This window comes from Acanthochromis polyacanthus, chromosome 15 (assembly GCF_021347895.1).
Source record: "Acanthochromis polyacanthus isolate Apoly-LR-REF ecotype Palm Island chromosome 15, KAUST_Apoly_ChrSc, whole genome shotgun sequence".
NCBI classification, from domain to species: Eukaryota; Metazoa; Chordata; class Actinopteri; family Pomacentridae; genus Acanthochromis; species Acanthochromis polyacanthus.
The window spans coordinates 30,617,806-30,642,149 of record NC_067127.1 but is presented as its reverse complement, the minus strand read 5'-3'; positions in this window follow the sequence as shown (position 1 = coordinate 30,642,149).

Genomic DNA, 24,344 nt, shown 5'->3' with positions numbered 1-24,344 from the left:
TCGGATGAGTCGGGTTCTGTCCAAATTTAGCTCTGCTTTGGTCTCCACCAACCTAATAACTGGATCTATAACTGCTACATGTATTTTCTCTACAATGTTCTCCACATTTTGCTACCTTTACCATTTGGTGTTGTGGAATTAGCAGAAAGATAACAGTTGTGCTTACTAGAACATTGTCATTTTTGAAAACATGGAGTCTCAATAGAACACAACACACTGTCTGTTTTTCTTTAAAGTTACTTTCCTGTACAACTATGCATCCATCCATTCTCTATACACCGCTTTATCCTCACTAGGGTCGCGGGGGGTGCTGGAGCCTATCCCAGCTGACTCAGGGGAGGGAGGCAGGGGACACCCTGGACAGGTTGCCAGTCTGTTGCAGGGCTACATATACAGACAAACAATCACACTCACATTCACACCTACGGGCAATTTAGACTTATCAATTAACCTCAGCATATTTTTGGACTGTGGGATGAAGATGGAGTGCCCGGAGAAAACCCACGCATGCACAGGGAGAACATGTAAACTCCATGCAGAAAGATCTCAGGCCCACCCTGTACAACTAAAACACTTATTTTTTATTTTAAAGAACCTGTGATGTAGCAGTAAAGAAGTTTTTCAAACTTGTAACTGGAAAACCTGAATCACCTTTACCTCTGTAATTCAATTATGAAACTATAATAGGTCTGCAGTAGTATTAAGAATAAACACACAATCCTCACTGTTGACCCGCAACCAATTTAATGACCTGTTAAAACCACCGACTGTGTATAAAGAGGTTAGAACAAACCAGACATGACTTGGACTGAAACCTGTTTCCGAGGTCAGGATTTCCTCTCTGCAAAAGGAAACTTGTGTCATACTTAATAATTCAGGGATTGCACATCTTTCATACCTTTGAACTCTGACCTCTGTATTTGTGCAGGAGAGCACACAAAGCGGTGATTTGTGCTTTGCTTCAGCCAGCACCAGACCTCCATTGTGCAGTGCATGCAATTGGAAGTAATAGGTTTTAGAAAGAAATGATGTTGTTCTGTGTCAAAGGGTCTTAAGCCAAAACAGAACTCTGACTGAGGAGAACCATTATTTGTACACTAGCATTTAATTTTCTCTTGTTCTCTACTTTAAAAAAATCATTCACTGTTTGGTTTGGTTTACACACCAAAACGATTTTGTTAAGAAACATCACCAAAAAATGTGTTATTACAAAAACCAACAATGTCTTCAGGTTCCTTCATAGATTTCTTACAAACTGCAGGTTCAAAAATATACATACAGCAATGCTAATATGCATTTGGCTGAACACCCTTTTTTCATTTTCACCTCAGTTTGTGCTTTTTTGGTTTCAAGCTTCTGGTTTATCTTTGCCTCCTCTGGACAGAATTGATACAGTTCAACTAAACTTCTCTTTCTGACTCATACTTGGTCCTTCATCAGTCCACAGGTTCTTGATGGATTTAAGTCAGGACTTTGGAGAGACTGGTCTAAAATCTTCATTCTAGCCTGATTGAACCTTTTGTTTTATTACCACATCTGATGTGTGTCTGGGCTCATTGTCTTGTTGAAACATCCAACTGTGTCCAAAATCAACTTTTTGCTGATGATTTTTGTTTTTCCTGAAGAATGTGGAGTTAATCCTCCTTCTTCATTATTCCATGTACTTTGTGTAAACCTCTAGTTCTACAGAGCATAGTAGTGCCACCGCCACGTTTGATGGTAGGTTTGGTGTTCTTGGGGTTAAACACCTCATCTTATCTCCTACAAATATATTTTGTCTTAGTTTTTGTTCCATCTGACCACAGAACTTTCCTCCAGAAGGCCTTTTCTTTGTCCATGTGATCAGCAGCAGACTTGAGTGGAGCTTTCAGGTTCTGCTTCTAGAGGACGAACTTCCTTCTTCATGGATCCTCTCAGCTCATGTTGATGTAAAACCCTGTGGACATGACAGCTGTGTTCAAACAGCTTATCATTCATTCAGACCTGCTTTTTGATGATTCTTGGTTGACTTTTGACCATACAGACCAATTGTCCCTCAGCAGCAAGTTATAGCTTGTGTTTTTTTTTCCTGATGGTGGCAGTAACACAACTGGACCATGAACTTTATACTTACAAACTAGGGATGCATGATATTATTGGCACAATATCGGTATCTGCAGATAAACCCGTTTATCAGTATCGGCAGATATGAAAATTTCTGCCGATAGGCACAGCCGAAAAGGTGACGTAGTAATTGGGCACGCGCGGTGACATCCATAGCGTGCCAAGAGCAAGTCTCAACATGTCGGCTGTGTGGAGGTATTTTAGTATTTCAGGAACAGACAAGAAATTAGCGATTTGCAATGATTGTAAAGCTCAAGTTGATGCGAGGAGGAGAAAAGCAACACTCCTTTAACACTACCAATTTAACTGTGCATCTCAAGAGCCGTCATCCTGAACTGCACCGGGAGTTTCTTAAAAGCAAGGAAGAAAAAGCGCCAGCACCAGCGAAAACCTCGATACAGCCTCTCCTTCAGTCATTCAATAAAGCTAAGGCATTTAACAGTGATGACCCCAAGGTAAAGGAGATCAACAAGAAAATAATCGAATTCATTGCTCTTGATAACCAGCCATTCAGCGTGGTTGAAGATGCGGGCTTTCGCAGGCTAATGATGCATCTGGAGCCCCGCTACGCCATGCCCAGCCTGCGTTTCTTCTCAGATGTAGCCTTACCTGAACTGCAATGCTCCGTCTCCAGTCACGTAGAGAAGCTCCTCGCTAATGCTGCTCACATTAGCTTCACTTCGGATATTTGGACATCGAGTGTAAGTCCTGTCAGCATGTTGAGTCTCACAGCACAGTGGATAGACGAGGATTTTACTCTTAAAAAAGCCGTTCTTCATTCGCAGGAGTGCTCCGGTTCTCACACAGCGGCTTCCATTGCTTCTGCCTTTAACAGCATGTTTAAAAAATGGAATATATCCAAGGAGATGGTGCATGTAGTGCTACGTGACAACGTGCATAACATGGCAAAAGCTATGTTGGAGTTCGGAGTGCCAAGTTTACCGTGCATGGCGCGCACACTGCAGCTCGCGGTACATGAAGGCGTCCTGTCCCCGCGCAGCATCGCGGATGTTGTTGCCGTCGGGAGGAAAATTGTCGGACATTTCAAACATTCTCAAGTTGCAAGCAGCCGCCTGCAAGGTGTACAAAAGGAGCTCGGGATGCAGGTAAAATGGCTTCAACAGGATGTTGCAACAAGATGGAATTCCACCTTTTATATGATTCAAAGTCTGGTTGAGCAGAAGAGGGCATTAGGAGCATATGCTGCTGATTATGAGTTGCCGGCCACTGTGACGGCAAATCAGTGGGCGATTTTAGAAAATATGATCACACTTCTGGCGCCTTTTGAGCAACTGAGAGATAAGTTCCACCGGAGCCTCTGCTGCTGATGTGATCCCTGCGGTAGTGGCACTGAGGCGCCTGCTGAGCAGACCTACTGACACCGACAGAGGCATGCAGACCGCAAAAGCGACCTTCCTGAAAGCTGTGAATGACCGCTTCCATGGTGTGCAAAATGAGCCCCTTTTTGCCATAGCTACAATGCTTGATTCCCGTTACAAAGACCGGTACTTTGATGTGGATCAAAAGAGGAGTGCCCGTGACCTGTTGCTGACTGTGTTGGATAAAATGGATGATGGCACGGGAAGTGCACACACCAGCACAGAGGCCCCCCCTGAAAAGAAGACCCGAACAGAATCACTGCTGGACATGTATGAAGAAATTCTGGAAGAGAGTGGCACACATGGAGAGTTGGCAAATACCGAAACAGCATCACAGGTAAGCCAAAAAAGAAAATCATACAGTAAAGCATAGTTCATGAGAGACTTTCATTTTGTATTTAATATTTTTGGACTGCAGAAATTAAACAAATGTGTACTGTGAATGTACAGATTATTATTCCACATTGTCAGCTGTTGCCTTCTTTAAACCTGTCTGGGGGAAAGCCTGTAGTGTTTCTCACCATAGCTTTGTTAAGTTCCATACTGAACCACCATAGAGAATGGATTTAAAAAAACAGTAATTGTACTGTCATTGCCTTAGAGAGAAGGGTTTAAAAACCTAAAATATAACATTTCTGTGTTCTTTTACTTTGTAGATAAATGCATACCTGTCTGAGGCCCCAATCTCCAGGAACAACAGTCCACTGGACTACTGGAAAACCAACCAGTCCTGTTTTCCTGCACTCGCTCGTGCAGCACGCAAGTACCTGTGTGCGCCCAGCACAAGTGTTGACAGCGAGCGGCTATTTAGTGTTGCCTCCGATGTGATCGATGAAAAGAGGAATCGTCTAGATTGTGGGAAAGCAGAGATGCTAATTTTTGTGAAGAAAAACCTTCCCTTGCTCCTAAAAAGTTAAATAAAGACAAGCTTATCTGTCAGCTGAAGTCATCTCTAATTTGCCTTGAAAAGGTAAAGACTTAAGTTCAAGTTGTGAATTAAATTCTTAAGGGGGTCACTTTCTCAATCCCAAGGTTGTAAAAGTATTTTTTTTAAAAACTGATGGATCATTTCTTTTTCCGTCAGATTTATGTGTTGGATTTTTTTTTTCCATAATCATTCATTTCTCTTCGTGTCCTGATACTGAAGGACTGATGTTTTAGGTCAGGAAACTACTGCTTTTATTTTGTGCTCTAAAGATCATTATGTCACTTGCTCTTTATAGTGGTGTTTACAGAAAATGCTTTAAATTGTTTTCAATTTGTCTTCTTTCAGTCAGAACTAACAGATCAGCTCTAACTGATGGTTTTTGTTCTTTATTCTCATTTATTATACTGAAATGGACTGACGTTTTAGGTCTGAGCTAGCTAATTTATATTTTTCCAGTTTTGTTTTTTGTTCAAGCACTTTGTAAGTATTATTCCAGGGAAGCACCCTGCAAGTCAGTTGTTCAGTTAGGATTTTTTTTTTTTTTCCATCTGAAAAAATAAGCTCCTTAAATAAAATGCAGCACTTCATTTATTTGCACTCCAGAGCTCTCTTTCTGTCTGTCACCAGGTTGTTACAGTAGCTCTAAAATAGTCAAATGCAGCTTGGTTTTGTCACGAGCTGAGCTGGTTGGACCCGAGCAGAAAGCCACACTACCAAGGCTGGCTGAATGAAAGTGATTTATTGTTGGGGGGTCAATAATGGCATGGAGGGGGGAAATCCAGGGTGCAGGAGCGGGGGGTTCCAGGCAGGGACAGAAGGGGTCCAAGCAGGAGTGGGGGTCCAGGCAGGAGTGGGGATCAGGCAGGAGTGGGGGTCCAGGCAGGAGTGGGGGTCCAGGCAGGGGAAACCAGTGAAGATTGGTCTGGGGAGAGCTGGAGGGGAAGAAGGATGGCGGGGACCCTGGACAGCTAAACTGTGTGAAGGCAGGAGAAAACAACGTGAGAAAACAAGGCAGGAACTCAAACAGATTTTGTGAGAGGCTAGAGAGCAAACTGAACTGCATGGTTCTTGTTCAACAATCTGGCAGGGAGTGGAAGGATGAGCCGGTTCTTATTGTTGAGGTGAGTCATTAGTGTGATGATCGTCAGCTGTCCGGGAGCCGTGGAGGTGGTTGATTGCCTGAGTGGAGTCAGCTGGGAAGCTCGACTCCACTCAGGCACCGGGCTGTAGGGGGAGATACAGGGCAGAGGAGCGGATGGGAGACAGGCAAGACAGACAGGGCAGAGGAACAGGAGAGGGGGAGAGGAGCATGAGAGGGAGGAAACAGATGGGGAAAAGGGGTATTTGGGGATGTCAGGTGGGAAGGACGGGGGTGAGGAGGGAGCCCTGACAGGTTTTTGTCTAAAAATGCATTGTACATTTTACAGTTCATGTGATTCAAGACTTAGCTTTCTTTACAGTGGAAAAAAAACGTGTGATTATCGGTATCGGTATCGGTATCGGCCAAAAGGGGTTTCGATATATCAGCATATCGGATATTGGCAAAAATCCAATATCGTGCATCCCTATTACAAACAGATGATTTTGGATCTGAAGCTGCTTTCAGATGGCTCAGAGTGACTTTCTAACTTGTTCAAGACAATCATTTGCTTTTTTCAGATCTTTGCTGAGCTCCCCGGACTTTCCCAATGTAGTGTTTGAGTCTAATGAGTGGATCTAATGGGTTTTAAAATGGCTCAGAGGAGTCACCAGCTGTAGTCAGTCTTAATCAGTCATGAGAAGTTAAGAGGCCATAAAATTAAGAAAATTAGATGGACACAACTTTGTACGTCACCAAGACTGATAACTAAATTTGCTGTATGTATATTTTTGAACCAGCAGATTTTGTCATATATTCAGAAAACCTGTTCTTCCTTCTCCTTCTCAAAGAATCAAAATGCATGATTGAATTTCTGTTTATGTGATAAAGATTCATGTGTCATCTGAAAGTCAAGACTGCCATTTATATTCAAGTGCAGGTAAACTTTTGTTCTTCACCGTAGGACTGCGTTTTTGTGTTGACAGGTAGCTTTCAGCAGCAGTTCAACACTTGTGCTACTCTGAAGTTAAGCTGTGTTGAACTTCTTCCTCTGCAGCTCAGAGCAAATCCTGTAGCATTGAAAGATTCATTCTGAATTTCTCATTTCCACAGCATAATCTCACCCTGCTGCATCCTCCCAATGCGCCAGAGTAACTGGGTGTTCGTACGGCATTACAGGAGTGAGGATCTTAGGAAAAGGCACGTCGTGGCTCTTGCTCTGTTTGATATGCAATGAAGAGACATGTTTCCCCCGTACAGTATATCTCAGATCGTTAGTCGTCACTTTTGTCTGTTTCTTATTCACTCAGGCTCCTCTGAGTCGGTGGAACTGAAGCATGAAGACCGTGGGAAGAGGGTTATTTTTCATACAAGGCCAAGTGTTTGTGTGGACATGTGGGTGTGAGCTCCTGAAACTGAAGAAGATGAAGCGATCGTGACTTTCAGTAATAGAGACCTGATGATGCCTCTATGTGACCAGTTATCTAAGTTATGGCACGCACCAATTTTATGTTAATAATAGGTCTTTAAACTCTTCAAATTACGTTAAAATAGCCACAGCTACTGTACATGGGACCACATCGTGTAAAACTTTATTAAAAATACAAATTAATAGTTTTTTTCCTCATTGTTTTTGAAAAATGTTCTACACACAATACCTCATAAAAAACTGAAAAACTATTTACATATTAACTTAGTTATGTAAGTGATGTCCATATAAAATAAACTATATTGCCAAAAGTATTCGCTCACCTGCCTAGACTCTCATATGAACGTAACTGACATCCCATTTGTTGTGTTTTCGGGCAAAAACACTTGAAGAAGGAAACACTACGCAGAGGAATTTCTTTTTCGTCTTTACTGTGGGCGCGCATTTTCATAACCACACGACACTTCAACACTTTCCACCACTTTACGACTGCTTACTTCTTCTTCAGTTCCTTATCAATAACAACGCTCCACTGCCACCTAGTGGACAGGTAGTATGAACTCTCAGGACACAACATTTCCCCCTTTCTTAAAAGTGTTACTTCTACACCAATCAAATAGGGTAATTGCAAAACATTTTCGAACACTATTGTCTGTAGTAGTAGTCTGAACGTTACTTCACCAACAACAATTTTCAGTACACATTTCCCTTTATATAATACTGCAACATAACTGCATAGGTCTTCTTATAATCTTTCTTAATATAACTAATGCAGCCGATTTTAAATCCTTATGTTCTCAAGTGACAAAGTCGTCCAGCCACTCAGGAGGTCTCCTGTTTCGCTGGTTTCTACTTGGTAGGCTGTCACTCGGGCCGGCTCTTCTGGCCTCTGTTCTTCAGCAGGAAGAGTGAAGGTCTCAGGTAGCACCGACAGGTGTGAAGCATCCCAAGTTTTCCCATCTGTGAGTGTGTAGCTATGAGGTCCTTTTTTCTGCAGGACTTTGAAAGGCTCACTGAACTTGGATTTTCCTTTCTTAACATGCACAGGTTTCCTCACACGTACCAAGCTTCCTGGGTGCAGCTTAGGAGCCTTGGCGTGTCTCTTGGTGTCTGTGTTTGTTTTCATTTGTAATTGCTTGTTTTTGACTCTGTCTCTCAGTTCTTCGTCTTGAGCAGCTGTGAAATCGCGTTGGACAGAGAGTTTGGTTCTCATCGTCCTGCCATACATGAGCTGGAATGGTGATAACCCTGTGGTTGCATGCGGTGTAGCTCTGTAGGCTTGCAGGAACTCAGTGATAAAGTTTTTCCATGGAGCTCTCTCTCGCTCTGCAGTAAGAATACTTTCCTTTAACACTCTATTAAACCTCTCTACAGCTCCATTTCCTTGTGGGTGGTATATCGTTGTTCTGATGTGTTGGATGTCTCGTTCCTTCAGAAAAGAAGAAAGTTCTGTGGATGTGAACTGTGGGCCATTGTCTGTAACAACTGCTATAGGATTTCCTTTTTGGCTAAAAACAGTCCTCATGAAGTGATTTACTGTAGCCGTGGTGCACTGTGGAGCAAAACACACTTCTGGCCATTTTGAATAATAGTCCACCATAGTAATAGCAAACTTGCAGTCAGCTGGACCAATCTCGAATGGGCCAACAATGTCCAGTGCCAGCTTCTGCCAAGGTCCATCAGGCAAAGGAACAGGTGTCAATGGTGCAGGATTTGTTTGTGCGGTCTTGTCATTCAGCTGGCAAGGAACACATGTGGCAATGACTGATTGTACCAGCACATCCATCTTAGGCCACCAGTACAAGTCTCTGAGTCGCTGTTTGGTACGGACTATGCCTTGGTGGCTCTCATGTGCTAGATGTACCATATGTGAACGTAGTTGTACTGGCACCACTAGCCTGTAGCTCCCTCTTACTACAAGTGACCCATGTGTGGACAGTTCATTCCTAACCTGGTAGTAAGGCAACATGTCTGCAGGTAGACGCTTAGGAGACGCAGGCCATCCATTTGTCATATAGTGGCATAGCTGACGCAGTTCTGGGCAGGAAGAGCAGACATCCGAAAAATCAGACATGGGGACAGCAGTCAGGAGAACAGACACAGCAGCAACAGTCTCTGGCTCCATGTCTGGAAGGTCATTCTGGTGGTATGGCAGTGGCAAACGAGATAGGCAGTCCGCTGCATGGTTCTGTGCACCAGGCCTGTAGACAATATCATAGTTGAAACAGAGTAGCCTGGCAGACCAACGTGCTATTCTCATACCAGCCCTACCCATGCCTTTTGAGTTCAGGAGTGTGGTTAAGGCCTGATGATCAGTTCGTAAGGTGAACTTTGTTCCCCATAAGTAAGTTCTCCATCGTTCTGTAGCCCAGACACAGGCTAATGCTTCTTTCTCTACAACTGAATATTTCCTCTCAGCAGCACTCAGTGAGCGGGAAGCAAATGCCACTGTTCTTTCAGAATTGTCTGAGTGGATCTGTGTCAGGACCCCACCTAGTCCGTAATCTGAAGCATCCGTGGACACTATCGTGGGCAGTGAAGGGTCAAACATGGCAAGTGCTGGGCTGTCAGTAATAAGTATCTTTACCTGCTGGAAACTTCTCTGTGCTTCTTCAGTCCAAGTGAATGTGGCATCACATAGTATTGCTCTCATTGGTTCCACTACAGTTGCATAATTTTGGATGAATTTTGAGTACCAGGATGTCAGACCAAGGAAAGATCTGAGGGAAGTAGCATCTGCAGGTGCTGGAGCGTCTCGAATGGCTACCACGTGGTCATCATTTGGCAGCAAACCAGCTTCAGTTATAGTGTGGCCCAGGTAAGTCAGCTTTTGTTGGTAGAATTTGCATTTCTCTGTGTTCAGACGTAGACCGGCTTCCTGTAACTTATGGAGTACAGCTTTGAGGCGAGTGTCATGCTCAGCACGGCTGGATGAGTACACTATGATGTCATCTAAATATGCTTGAACCCCCGGCAGACCTTGCAGCACAATGGACATCATTTTCTGGAATGCTGACGGTGCTGATGCCAATCCATAGCAAACGCGCTTGTATCGGAACAACCCCTCATGAGTTATGAAGGCAGTTAGGTCTCTGCTCTCCTCATGCAGAGGAACCTGGTAGTAGGCATTGGCCAGGTCGATGGTCGAGAAGATGCTTGCTCCTCTGAGCTCTGAAAAGAGCTCCTCCATGTGTGGAATGGGGTAACTATCAGTCACTATAGCCTTGTTTGGTTCTCTGAGGTCTGAACACATGCGTATTCTGGATGAATTCTTTCGCTGCGTCACTACAATCGGCGACACCCAGGGAGATGCATCAATTTTCTCGATGATGTCGGCGTCCAGCAGCCGCTTCAATTCTGCAGAAACAGCATCCCTGATAGCAAAAGGCAATCTCCTTAGTTTTTGTTGCACTGGCTTCACATTATCTCTGACCTTGACTTTGTGCACAAAATTTTTCACACAGCCCATAGCAGGTGTAGATGGGGCTGTAGCGACATGTGGAGATGAAGGTGGATCAGTAGGTGGAGGTGGATCAGCAGGTAGAGGTGGATCAGCAGGTGGAGGTGGGGCAGCAGATAGCACTCTTACTTTCTGTTCTGCTTTGAGAATCACTCTGTTTCCTTTGATGACAATATCCAGTGCTTTGATTAGGTCCAATCCCAGCAGTAGTGAACCTGACTCCACAATGTAGAAGGAAGCTGGGGCAGAATAGCCATCATGGTGTATCTGTGTATCCAGTATGCCTCGGACTGGGATTCTCTGCCCTGAGTATGTCACCAGTGGAATCTTTGCTTCTGTCAGGGGTAAATGACGGAATGCATACTCGTAGACATGGGCTGGTAATATTGACACTGATGATCCAGTATCTACTATCATCTCACGTGTCTGCATATTTGGGAATGTGCCTAAATCCACTTTGCACATTATTTTTTTTCCCTCTGGGGCAGCATCTTGCAGAAACAGTACAGTCAGTTCAGGAATAACAACCTCCCTCACTTCATGTTTTGGACTTGAACGACACACTTTTGAAAAATGTCCAGTCTTTCCACACGATTTGCACACTTTGTTTGTAGCAGGACATTTTGGAGAATTTGCCAGATGTTTATCTGAGTCACATCTGAAACATTTGCGAGTGTGTGTAGTCTTTGCTTCACCTTTCTTTTGTCCACCTGAACTGTTGAAGCGCCCCCCTCCTCTTTTTGGCAGCTTGCTTATCTCCCGTACTGGTACATCACTGTGTGAGAAAGCACTAGCATCACGTGCAGCAGCTTCCACTTGGTTAGCAATCTGTATGGCTTTATCCAGTGTCAGTTTATCTTCTAGTAATAAACGTTCACGTATGCGTCCATTGTAAGCTTTTTCGACAATCTGGTCTCGTAACATATCTTGTTCTGCATTCCCAAAGTCACACAATAACAGCATCTCACGTAGGGCGGAGACGTATTGAGCCATCGTTTCATCATGTCTCTGCGCTCGTTGGCGAAACTTATGTCTTTCAGCAATCACATTTACCTTCGGCACAAAATGCGCTCTCAAGGCAGCCACAGCATGAGCATAAGTAGTACCCGTTTCAGGCAATGTGTAGAAAATCCTCTGTGCTTCAGTACCGACGCTATGCAGTAGTACCGCTCGCAGTCGGGTGTCGGGCCACTCTTGTCCTGCCTCATCAATCACTAGCAGGTAGTTTTCAAACATCTTCAGCCAAGTTGCAAACGGCATAGAAGATTCTCCCGGGCATTGTAGAAAAGCAGGAGGCATAGGAGTAGTAGCCACAGCCATCCTCGTCGCCAATTTGTTGTGTTTTCGGGCAAAAACACTTGAAGAAGGAAACACTACGCAGAGGAATTTCTTTTTCGTCTTTACTGTGGGCGCGCATTTTCATAACCACACGACACTTCAACACTTTCCACCACTTTACGACTGCTTACTTCTTCTTCAGTTCCTTATCAATAACAACGCTCCACTGCCACCTAGTGGACAGGTAGTATGAACTCTCAGGACACAACACCATTCTTAATCCATGAGGTCCAGTATGACGTCGGTCCACCCTTTGCAGCTAGAACAGCTTCAACTCTTCTGGGAAGGCTGTCCACAAGGTTTAGGAGTGTGTTTATGGGAATTTTTGACCATTCTTCCACAAGCGCATTTGTGAGGTCACACACTGATATTGGACTTTACACTTGGCACAATGCAGTCCGACAAGTATGGTTGTCCTGGCAACCACCAAACCCAGACTGGTCCATCAGATTGCCAGATGGAGAAGTGCGATTGGTCACTCCAGAGAAGTCATCTCCACTGCTCTAGAGTCCAGTGGTGGCATGCTTTACACCACTGCATCCAACGCTTTGCATTGCACTTGGTGATGTGTGGCTTGGATGCAGCTGCTCGGCCATGGAAACCCATTCCATGAAGCTCTCTGTGCACTGCTCTTGAGCTAATCTGAAGGCCACATGAAGTTTGAAGGTCTGTAGCGATCGACTCTGCGGAAAGTTGGCCACCTCTTGGCACTATGTACCTCAGCATCCACTGACCCCGGTCCGTCAGTTTACGTGGCCGACCACTTGGTGACTGAGTTGCTGTTGTTCCCACCTACTTCCACTTTCTTATAATACAGCTGACAGTTGACTGTGGAATATTTAGAAGCGAGGAAATGTCATGACTGGATTTGTTGCACAGGTGGCATCCTATCACAGTTCCACGCTGGAATTCACTGAGCTCCAGAGAGCGACCCATTCTTTCACTAATGTTTGTAAAAGCAGTCTGCATGTCTAGGTGCTTCATTTTATACACCTGTGGCCATGGAAGTGATTGGAACACCTGATTCTGATTATTGGGATGGGTGAGCAAATACGTTTGGCTATATATATATATATATATATATATATATATATATATATATATATATATATATATATATAGTAGCGGCTGTGGGAGCCGCTGGGGTCGCTGCGGCGAGTGACTGTGGGGGTGGGGGGACCGCTAGGCATCATGGGAAGTTATGTGTTCTTTGGGATTGTTTCACGGGGTTATTTGTGTGTTTGAGACGTTCTTTTTATTACTGGTTGCTTTTAGTTGTTCCAATTCTATGTTCTGAGCTCATTTGTGTGTTCATTGTTTTCACGTTGCACCGTGACTCAGGGGGGTTGTTGGGGGAGTGACCTCGGCCTGCGAGCCGGTACGGTGGGTGTGAGTTCCTGAGTGCTTATTGTGTGGTGACAATAAAGCCTGGGGTATTAACTGCAAGCTCTCTCGTCATTCCTGCCTTAAGTTGCCACTCAGTGCTACAATATATATATATATACGTATATCAATCAATCAATCAATCAATCAATCAATCTTATTTTGTAGATATTTGCTGCTGTATCAAAGAAACTTATAATATAACATTACATTATTCCACAGTTTTTTAATGTATTTTTTCTACCAGATTTTCACAGTTTTACTGGATTTGTCTCACAGTGTACATGTGTATACAGGACGACCTGTCTCTGATTATGTTTGTGATTTTAGTGGATGAGATCTCAAGATTTAAACCTTTTAGTTTACATTATTTTGTCTTGCATAGTCTCCTCACATTCTAGATCAGCTGCTGTGTTCACATTGAACCAAGTTTTAAAATGCAACAGCTGCATCCACAAAATTTAACTTAAGAAACTTATTCCTCCGACTGGATTCTATTTTCTCTGATTCAAAATTCCTTTGGTTTGTACTCTAAGTGCTGTAATAGTTTTTTTAAAGTTCAATTAGGATTAATTAGATCATGGTGGGGATTAGGATGTGACACTGAATTGTGAGGATTAGTGGCAGAGGGAGTTGATTTAATCCGTTATGGTGCCGAAAGACATAATAAGACAGGCGTGCATGCAGGTGTAGATCAGCGGTTATTGATCCGTCAGAGTCCTGCTGGTTTTCCTTCCAGTGATCTGATCGGGGAATATCTTCCACCTGGGATGTCGGGTGAACCGGAGGACCAGGAGGAGGCTGCAGCAGACTGTGAGCAGATGTGTTTGTTGCTGATGTGCTGAGTTCACCTGGAACTGATGATAAATTGTTCTGACAGCAGCTCTCAGGGCGGCACAGCATCCAAAAAACTCCTGTAACACAAAACTGCATTGTCAATTAGATTTTCGGGGAAGTGCACTTCCTCCCGGATTCCTTTTGTTTGTGACAGAACGCAGTTAGAATCCAGATCAACATATCTGACGTTTACTTTATTGCTTTACTGTCATACCTTGATGTAATAAATAAGACAGGCCTTGTCTCCATGGTAGAAAATGGGGAAGAAGCTAAATAACATCTTGTGGAAAAGTTGTATTTGAACCCAAATCATGATATTTTTATTACTAAGTAGTTTTGTAGGTTAAACTGCATCAAACAGTGATCCTCATCTTAACCCAATCTCTTTAAAATTAAATCCCTTTACAACTGGCATGTGTATAAAATGCACTTTTAATTACATTTTGAAGGAATCATGATGTTACTTTGAATTAAATGTAACAACAAAGTCTGGAAGATGGAGGCATAAACCATCAGCTAGACTTCCACCTCGAAGACAAGATTTTGAGTCCAGTCTCTGAATGAAGTTTGTTAGCAGAGATGAATTCCACAACGATTCTGGCATGGACACCCAGTGCTAGACCGAAATAATTCAGAACAGTGGGGCATCAGTCTTCTTAACTGGAATCATTTTATTCTCCTTCTTTTACACAGGCAGCAGCAAGGGCCCTATACAACTGCATAACAACAACAGCGCCTCCTATTGGTTCATTTTCATTACATCACAATAAAGGTCCATTCCCACAAATTGAGAGCACACTTTTCATACATGCCAACAAAGTTTAATTTTCTATTGCTGTTTACTTTCAGTTTTTGCTCACTTTCTGATTCAATTTAAGCACCAAAACTACGTGGGTAAGTTTAGAAAAATTTGATGCTTTGTTGGACTCCTTTAGATCTTAGACACTTGGTCGAGATTTGGTACCAAGATAGCTTGGTTAGATTCAGGAAAAATGCCATGAATTTGGGTTAAAATAGGACTTTTTCACTACATGTTTGGAGCTTTTGCTCCATTTTCTTCGTGAGCAGGTGAAACATCCAATATATGATTGGCTGGCTGAAAAGAAGTGACAGGTGTGCAATAAAACACATAGGAAAGATACATTGATTAGACATGTCTTTGTGATAAATCACAAACAAGAAAAGTACTCAGAGTACATTACTCTGCCAAGACTGTTCATTCCCTGACTTTGCCCTGAGCATAGGCGTGTGTTGTGCATGTGAAAGTTTTGTACGGATACTGAATCGTGTGACCTAAATATGTTAGCGGGAGGTGGGAATTAATGGGACTCAGAAACATCCCCACAATTTTATCAGTTGTTGATTGTATCGTTTCCGATAAGTCCACAGTGGCGGATTTGTAGTAGGATTGCAATCATGTGATTGTCAGCAGTCAGCTAAGGTAGGGTTCACTTGTTGTCATGGTTACCGTGTCGCTATCAGATGCTGTGCCGCTATTTCAATGGGAAATCCTTTACAAATCCGTGAATCCAGACTATAAGCCGCTTCACTGCCAAAATCTATTCACTTGGTCCTTGTGTCATTTCTGACCTTTCCTGAAAATTTCATCCAAATCCGTTGGTCTGTTTTTGAGTAATGCTGCTGACAGAGAAAGGATTCGTGTACACCGATCGTCACAGAACTCTTTAGAGGAGTAACAAACATAACCCAACAGAAATTACATTTTCTTGAAAACATCATTTAGAATGCAAATTAGTTGTACAGAGAGGTATTTTTGTGGAGACTGGGGTAGGAAAATATACCTGCAGTTCAACTGTTTAAGACAGTGTTGGTTCATCCTAAAGTACAAAGCAGTCATCACATATTTTTGGTTGTTCGTTCTTAACATGTCGAGTTAAAGCAACAATACATGTAGCCTGTGATGAAGAATCAATCAACCATAGGAATTTCTTTTTAAAAAACAGATCAGGTGTGATACAATAACATAATGGAAAGAAGAACGCAGTAACAATTTGAATCCTGTGTGTAACCACAAGCAAATGTTGAGTTTAGGGGTGCCTCAATAGCGTTTTTACCATTGTCCTCAATAATACAAACTACTTGGTCGGGTCGTCTTATGCAAGTTGGTCCAAAAGGAAGGACCAGATGAAGAGCGATTCTCAGACATCTATGAATCTGTGACTTACTGTGAATACGAGGGCAGGCCTGGTAGTTGAGGATCAGGTGGCCAAGACTTTGTCCATGGAACTCAGCCGATCACAACCTTAAGAAGTGACCAGAAGAATTCACCATCAGCAGGAGTAGGTGTTGGGGCAGCAGGCAATGGGTAGTACCTGGGCAAGGTCCTTCTACTACAAAAGTTCTCAGCCTCACCATAAGACATCTCAGGAGGAAAATTGTTCTTGCATTGCTTTTCAACAAAGTCTGCTTTATCTTCAATGCACTCGGTCCACCAATGTTCGTGGAAGAAGTTCACATCTTAAACCTCCAAATATTACTCAAGAGCATGCATGACGTCATCATCAATGTGAAAATGGTGACCAGGCAGATTGGATGTCAGAAAGAAGTAAGGCGGTGCAGGTCAGGGGAATAAGGTTTATAGGAAAACAGTTTAAAACTACATTTGGTTGTTTCTAACACCTGAAGGATTTTTTCCTTCATTGCTTCAAACATTTGATTTCTTGTGGACACTGACATAAGGCCAGATACTAAACTATTGCCTAATTTTACATTTTCCAGCAGTCATTGAGTACTTACATATTACTAAACCTTAAACAATTTTAAGCTTAAAATTTTGATATTTTATCAAAATATCTTTATAAAATCATCAAAAACACACTGTTTGCTCTAACCAGATTCTTTAAAAAGCTCAAAATTCTGCACTGTTTAATCAATCTGAAGCCCAAAACTTGCCAGCATGTTTGGAAGAAAAGTAATCCTTAAAAAAAGTTTTTAAAATAAAAATAAAAGATTTAGAAATAATGGTCATTGAAGTACTTCATTACTACCACTAAAACTTAACAAATTCTGAGCTTAAAAAATAGATATTCCATCAAAATCACTTTTTTCTACATGTGTCATTTTTTTAAAAAGCACCAAAAAATAAACTGTTTGCTCGAACCAGATTCTGTAACAAACTAAAAATTCTGTGCCTCCTGATGCAACTGCCAGACAATGCAGGTCAGGTGAATAAGGTTCATTGGAAAACAGCTGAAAACCACATTTGGTTGCTCTAACACCTGATGTGTGACGCACTGTCCTGCAGTGACAGCAGGATTAGGAATAGGTTAGGGTCATTTTTTCCTTGATTGCTTTGAACATTTGACTAATATAAGGCTTTATAGTAAACAGTTATGCCCCAAAATGAGAGGTACACCTGCTGTTTTCAGGTAAGGCCCAGAAGTACCTTCATAGACGTCTTCATGGATGCCATCACCATGAAATCCTCAAGCTCCATCCACCAGGACTTTCTCTGCATACACTCTAACATATGTTTCCTGGATCTAAAAATGTTCCAAGCTTTCAGTTCACCATTTCTTCACTATCATCCAGTCAACTGTCAGTCTGAATTTCAGATGTTCTAATGTGATCTGCAGGGTTTCTTTTTTCATGAATGTCTCTGGTGAGTTCATGGTGAAAATTAAAAAATGCACATTACCTTTTGTTCCATCCCAAACGGTTTCACACAGGACGTTCTCCTGGGAACGGTGGAAGAAGAAAGGTTACTTCGTGCATCTGACTCTGATCAAAGAGTGTCATCAGCGCGTTCAACTTTACATTTCATTTTTCTAACATGGACTCCTGGTGGCTTCACTCCACCGTCACGGTTCCCAAACTGACGAGGCTCATTAAACTTTAATTTCTGTCCACGTTTTGCCCCGGTCATGAGTTCTCCTGCTGCAGAGTCTCGACACCCCTTCACAACACCCCTTCAGGCGTGGACGTAACCTCACGTTTCCGTTCATGAAGCAGAGTGGAGGTCATCAGCAGTCAGAACCATCTCCCACTGATGCTCCTTGACTGCCATTGACCTACTTGCAGTGTAATGAGAGCCGGCAGACTGACGCCTGGTGGTTTCCTCCTTAGAGGATTCTCCATCCTGACAATTATCTGAAGGCTGCAGTATGACTGACCTCATTCCAGCAAGAATTTCACTTCAAGTCTGACTCCTCTCAGTCATTCCTCTGCATCCCAACAGAAGTAAAAACATTAAAATGCTCTGTGAAAATGAAGAAATATGTATTTGAAACACACAACCTAACACACTAAGCTCTATGTTAGTATGCTGTCTTTTTTTAAATGACAAAATTATATCATTTATCACAACTAGGAACTGTAAAATCAAAAAGAATTATGGGATTTTCAGCTTTTTGAACTAATCAAAACCTTGAATCCATCTTATTTGACTATGTAATTCAGCATAAAATCTTGACATTTCAAAATCATCACTTTATTTTACATATCTCTTTATTAAATCACCAAAAATAAACTGTTTGCATACAAGCCAACACTGAAACCAGTTCATAAGTTTGCTGTTATGGTCTAAGGCTCTGGCATTAAATATACCACATTATGTAGCTGGTAGTAAAATGCAAAGAGTGTCTATATGAACATATCAAGTATCGTAAGTGCGATGCAGAGTAGATTGGTGGAACAGAGCAGCTGGAAGCAGCAGTCTGGAGGAAAGACAGCAGCAGCATCCCACAGTGGACATGATGGAGACTAGGCCAGTTGGTTGAACAGCAACCGCAGATCTGAAGCATCCAGTTCTGGGACCAGGGACACTCGGAGTAAGGACACAGGGAGAAACAGAGTGAATGTAATGTGATAATGGTGTATACAGTAAATACATAGGTAATGAGAGAAAGTCCCCCAGCAACCTAGGCCTATAGCAGCATAACTAGGGCCATAACTAAGGGGCATTGAAGAAGAAGCCAGTTGTGTCCCGTACATGCAGACTCTAACTGACCTCCTCAGAGTCAGCCCTAACTATAAGCTTTGTCAAAAAGGAAGGTTTTAAATCTGATATTCAAAGTAGGACCCGAGCACAAACTGGGAGCTGGTTCTACAGGAGAGGCATCTAATAACTGTAGGTTCTGCCTCCCATTCTACATTTAGAAATTCTGGCAACTACAAGTAAGCCTGCCGTCTGAGAGCGAAGAATTCTATTATTACTTCTATCTAAAACAGAAATACACACGTGGACAAAATTGTTGGTACCCCTCAGTTAAAGAAGGAAAAACCCACAATTCTCACTGAAATCACTTGAAACTCACAAAAGTAACAATAAATAAAAATTTATTGAAAATTAAATAATCAAAATCAGCCATCACTTTTGAATTGTTGATTAACATAATTATTTAAAAAAACAAACTAATGAAATAGGGCTGGACAAAAATGATGGTACCCATAACTTAATATTTTGTTGCACAACCTTTTGAGGCAATCACTGCAATTAAACGATTTCTGTATTTGTCAATGAGCGTTCTGCAGCTGTCAACAGGTATTTTGGCCCACTCCTCATGAGCAAACAGCTCCAGTTGTCTCAGGTTTGATGGGTGTCTTCTCCAAATGGCATGTTTCAGCTCCTTCCACATATGTTCAATGGGATTCAGATCTGGGCTCATAGAAGGCCACTTTAGAATAGTCCAACGCTTTTCTCTCCGCCATTCTTGGGTGTTTTTGGCTGTGTGTTTTGGATCGTTGTCCTGTTGGAAGACCCATGACCTGCGACTGAGACCAAGCTTTCTGACACTAGGCAGCACATTTCTCTCCAGAATGCCTTGATAGTCTTCAGATTTCATCGTACCTTGCACACTTTCAAGACACCCTGTGCCAGATGCAGCAAAGCAGCCCCAAAACATTACTGAGCCTCCTCCATGTTTCACCGTAGGGACAGTGTTCTTTTCTTCGTATGCTTGGTTTTTGAGTCTATGAACATAGAGTTGATGTGCCTTACCAAAAAGCTCCAGTTTGGTCTCATCTGTCCAAAGGACATTCTCCCAGAAGCTTTGTGGCTTGTCAACATGCATTTTTGCAAATTCCACTCTCGCTTTTTAATGAGTTTTTTTCAGCAGTGGTGTCCTCCTTGGTCGTCTCCCATGAAGTCCACTTTGGCTCAAACAACAACGAATGGTGCGATCTGACACTGATGTACCTTGGCCTTGGAGTTCACCTTTAATTTCTTTGGAGGTTGCTCTGGGCTCTTTGGATACAATTTGAATGATCCGTCTCTTCAATTTGTCATCAATTTTCCTCTTGCGGCCACGTCCAGGGAGGTTGGCTACTGTCCCGTGGGTCTTGAACTTCTGAATAATATGAGCCACTGTTGTCACAGGAACTTCAAGCTGTTTAGAGATGGTCTTATAGCCTTTACCTTTAAGATGTTTGTCTATCATTTTTTTCGGATGTCCTGGGACAATTCTCTCCTTCGCTTTCTGTTGTCCATGTTCAGTGTGGTACACACCTTTTCACCAAACAGCAGGGTGACTACTTGTCTCCCTTTAAATAGGCAGACTGACTGATTATGAGTTTGGAAACACCTGTGATGTCAATTAAATGACACACCTGAGTTAATCATGTCACTCTGGTCAAATAGTTTTCAATCTTTTATAGAGGTACCATCATTTTTGTCCAGGCCTGTTTCATTAGTTTGTTTTTTTAAATAATTATGTTAATCAACAATTCAAAAGTAATGGCTGTTTTTGATTATTTAATTTTCAATAAATTTTTATTTATAGTTACTTTTGTGAGTTTCAAGTGATTTCAGTGAGAATTGTGGGTTTTTCCTTCTTTAACTGAGGGGTACCAACAATTTTGTCCACGTGTGTAAATAAGAACACTTACTAAACCTGAACTGGGAGTTTCTGTGTACCAGTAAACCCAACTACATGGAGATCCCAGATTAACACAGGATTATAGAACAACATCTAAAGCCCAGTTTTAGACCATTTAATATCAAATTCCATACCTGACTACATTCAAAGCCTTCAATAAACAAATGTCTAACTAACCCAGTTAATACCACTAGCCCAATTTTAGCCTAGAACTTAACTTTAACCAAGTTTAATCCAGAACAGACCAATTCTATGTGGGCCCAAAGCAAATTACATTCAAAATCTCACTGAGCAAAAGCCTAAAACAACTTTTGACTGGAAATAACTAGAAGGTCTTTAAGATATGATGGAGGTCAGTCGTTAAGAGCTTTGTATGTCAGGAGAAGGATTTTAAATTCTATTCTAGGTTTCACACAATGAAGAGAAGCCAGTATAGGAAAAATATGATCGCTCTTGCTCACTCCCATCAGCACTTTCAATGCAGCATTTTGGACAGGGGCAGCTGGTCAATAGAGGGCGCTAGGGCGCCGCCCCCTCTGTCTCACATCATGTAGAGTCACAGCCAAGGTGTCAGTTTGTTTTTAAAAGTGGGGGGGATGGAGACCACAGCACTTTGAGAAAATGTCGAAGAACGGCGGCAAAATGCCACAAGTTGGACTCGAGCTCACAACCACCGCACCAAAGGCGGAGTCGCAACCTGCTGAACTATTGGTGCATGCAGGTGTCTGTGGGCCGCTATAGTACTAATTCTTCCGGGCCGAAATTTCGCCCCTGCACGCCTCTGGTCGGAGCTTCCACTTGGCACGGGCGCAAATTTAGCATCTGCGTGTTTTTTTTTTACCTCACGAAGGTGTGCTGCATGTCTGTGCAACTCTCGGCTGAGTGAGGATGGTGCGTTCAGGAGCGTCGGAATTTTCTATACTACTGAAAATAACTGGGTTTACAACGGCATACATGTGAAGAATTTAAATGTGTTGGAGACAAAATGACCCCTGACAAAAAATGGGGGACACATCCCCACCGCCCCCCCCCTAAACTGACGCCTATGGTCACAGCCCTTCCTTTGATAAAACGTTTTTAAAAATTAAATTTACATGTATATCCCATGTTTTTAACAAGCAAAATGGATAATAGAGCCTGTAGAGTGTTACTAAAATGTATAATTTGTAATAAAAAGTCAGATTATAAACATCATATCCGGCCAGGGCGCACTGATCTTTCCCCATTGACTCTCGTTATAACTTTGACATGTGCAGTTCGTTCCTCTTCAATACAAGAGATAGCAGACTGCGGAGCGCAGGCTGACCGCGCCCCGCTGAGCGATCAGAGGCTTTACACCACCGGCTATGGGGTGGCAGCAGAGAGCGTGCGAACGTCTTGGCTGACAGGATGCAGTGAGGCGGGTGCTTTATTTTGCTTCCCTTGCCTGCTTTTTCAAACCACGGGAACTGATCATGCCTGGATTCAGACAGCTACTTACTTTTTTGTCATTTAATAATGTAAATAGAAATGTTAGTTGACACAAGTGGCACTTTAGACTGAAAGCCTGTTGATTTTCATATGTTCTGAAATCTGAGGAATTACTGTTTTTCTTTATTTTCATTGTAAATATTTAATGTTAGTTGACAGAAGCACTTTGGGCTCAAAGCCGAAGATAAGATAGGGTTTATTTGTCACATGCACAGATATACATAGTATAATGCCTAATGGTTTCAGTATTTTTTTTTCAGGCAAAGTGACAAATTTTTATTGCTTTGATCTTAAAATATGCAGATTTGCTGTTTTCTCATTGTCATGTAAGGTTGTTAATGTAAAAGTTAGCTCACAGAAGCGCTGTCTGCTTTAAGCCCTATAGTTAGTTTTTTTTTAACAAAATGTCCAGTGTTTGTTGGTTTCACAGGTATGGATTTGGTTTTATTTATTTGAGTATGTAAATATAAATATGTTGTTCCAAAGATTTTGCTGGACAGAAGAAGCACTTGGCACTCTTTGAAGCTGGAAAAATGAATTGTTTCTTTTTTTACTTTTGAAGTAAAAAATAGATTTGCATATTTATACATTCTTAATTTGTTTGATTATAGAAAAGGAGATTTTAAGGGTTTGTGTACCAATTACACCTTATCTGGAGCAAATCATATCAAACACTGGGGAGATAAATTCAAATTCACTAGCTGGTAACATTTACGTGCATTTAATTGTCTATTTGACTCAGCAGTAGTGCTTCCCTCGTAGTGGTGCATAGTAATAGCACATCAAATGGCTGTGAACATAATTTACATCAATTCTTGTATTCCGGTGTTGCCGACTCTGCTATTTGGTTTGGTAAATTAAGCGTGCCCCCCCCAAGAGAAAAATTCACCAGCCGCCACTGATTTTGGATCAACTGTATGTTTTTCAGAGAGCTACTCGGACATCCTGGTAGTAAAGAATTCCAGTAGTCAAGCCTGGAACTAACAAATGCATGGACTAGTTTTTCTGCATCACTCTGAGACAGGATGTTTCTAATTTTTACAATATTTCTCAGGAAAAGCAAAAAAAAAAAAAAAAAACACCAGGAAAGTGCTGCTTGGATGGTTAAACTGGAGCCACATACTATTATATGCAGTTTTTAAATAAAACAACTACTTAGGAATTTTTTCAGACAAATCCAGATGAGGAAAAACTGCACTAAAGTCCTCTTTTAATGTCTGAACCTGCTTCTAGTTTCCAGGTGAGAAGGCTGACAGACATTCAGTCATCTTCTTTCTCCATCATCCAGTTCTGCAGAGTTGAAACAGCAGAAATAAATAGTGGAGGTGTGCAAAACGGGGGATATTCTGCTCATCATCATCCTGCAAATGAGACATTCTCCGACTAATTTACAACAGAATTTGGCCTCGTGTAGCTGATGTAGCCTGCAGAGAGCTGGAGGCTGCTTCACATAACCGAGGATCCATTTAAAGATTAATACTGGATCAGACCCTGCAGTGAATTTAAAGCTGTACATTCTGCCAGTGGATTGTATTTCAGAGCAAGGGCGTAGGTTTGCATAGGGACGGTAGGGACATAACACTACCAACTTTTCAAGAGGGTCAAATTGTCCCCACCAACTTTTAAGCAACCTTATTTGCATTATATAATGAGTTCAGTTATATAGGTAATTTTGATTGTCTTCCCATATGTTGTAAGGATAGAATTGACCCTACCATTATTAAGTGAATTATTTTCATTATGTTCAGACCAGGTTCAGACTTACATTTACCCCTTTTCACTTGCTGAATGTGCCGGTCCAATCAAACGTGCGTTTGATTGGCTGATGACTTGGACCCCCCCCCCCGTCACCCACACGCACACTCACACAGCCCCGACAGAAATACACAAGAAATGAACATGCCGCCTTCTCCGCCCCCTTCGAAGAGTAGGGATATTAGAAGTTTTTTCGGCCAGCAGCAGCAGCAGCAGACGACACTGTAAGTAATGTAAAAAGACGTCAATGTTGTGGACGTGGGGAACACACCACTAATGTTGCTACTGAAAGTCCGACCTGCATCAGAGTTAGCATAACATTAAACTGTGTGAACTTGCTAACCTGCA